Source organism: Octopus bimaculoides, chromosome 11 (genome assembly GCF_001194135.2).
Source record: "Octopus bimaculoides isolate UCB-OBI-ISO-001 chromosome 11, ASM119413v2, whole genome shotgun sequence".
NCBI lineage: Eukaryota > Metazoa > Mollusca > Cephalopoda > Octopoda > Octopodidae > Octopus > Octopus bimaculoides.
In genome coordinates this window covers 74,274,855-74,276,133 of record NC_068991.1, presented here as the reverse complement: position 1 = coordinate 74,276,133, position 1,279 = coordinate 74,274,855, and positions in this window count along the sequence as shown.

Sequence of the window (1,279 nt, the reverse complement as noted above, 5' to 3'; positions counted from 1 at the left end):
CTGCTGCTGCTGCTGCTGCTAATACTACTTGGACTTTTGAAGGAAGTCCCCATCCTCCCTCCTCATACTTTTCCAGGAAGCCCCCATACCCTCCTCGGGCTTTTCCAGGAAGTCCTTCATCCCCTTCCTTCCCCTCAGCTCCCCTTCCTTGGACTTTCCAGAAAGTCTCCATTCTTCCCCTCGGATTTTCCAAGAAGTCCTTCCTCCCCTTCTTCCCCTTCCTACCCCTCAACTTCCCATCCTGGAAATTTTCCAGATAATCCCCTCTTTCCTCCACCTCGGACTTTTCTAAGAAGTCCTCGGTCCCCCACTACCACCACCACCACCTTAACTATTATTACTACTACCAACACCACTACAACCACTACTACCACTACCAACAACACCACTACTTCTACCACCACCACCATCACTATTACTACTACGACTACTACTACTATTTCTACTAGCTACATCACCAATACCACTAAAACTACTACTACTACTACTAATATCACCACCTCCATCACCTCCACTTGCTACTAATCGAGAAAAATATTAACGACGACGATGACGACAACGATGACAGCATGGTTGCCGTTCAAACCGGCGTGAAAGCCTCAACGCGTCGATCGACCGACCAGAAATAGCAGCCAAATTTCTCTTAAAGCACACTCTAGCCTTTTAGAAAAGAGCATGTGGCTTAATGTGGTTTTGCGTTCACTACACATAAGAAGAAAAAAAGGACGAGATAGGTCACGGCTGTAATGTCTTTGATCACAGATCTGTCTGAAAGAACCTGACCTATGGCTAAAGTCAACATCAATAACATCGCCACAATAACCTCGATCAAAATAATTGTTTCTAATTTAGGAACAAGGGCCAGCAATTTTAAGGGGTCGGTTATATAGCCCTCAGCACCTGATACTTAATTTTACTGACCCTGGCCCTCAGTTAACCTCTGTGGGATTTGAACTAAGAACGTAGAGTCAGAACAAGTATGATCAAAATATATAAGCAAACCAGCTTTGATCCATCTAGCTTTTGATCACATTTATTCCAACAGTGACCATCCCATCTGTTTTGTTGCTTTTCTGTTGTTTTTTGTTTTTTTTTAGACAGTAGACATAGGCGTAGGAGTGGCTGTGCGATAAGTAGCTTGCTTAACAACCACATGGTTCCGAGTTCAGTCCCACTGCGTGGCACCTTGGGAAATTGTCTTCTACTATAGCCTCGGGCCGACCAAAACCTTGTGAGTGGATTTGGTAGACGGAAACTGAAAGATGCCCGTCGTATGTGT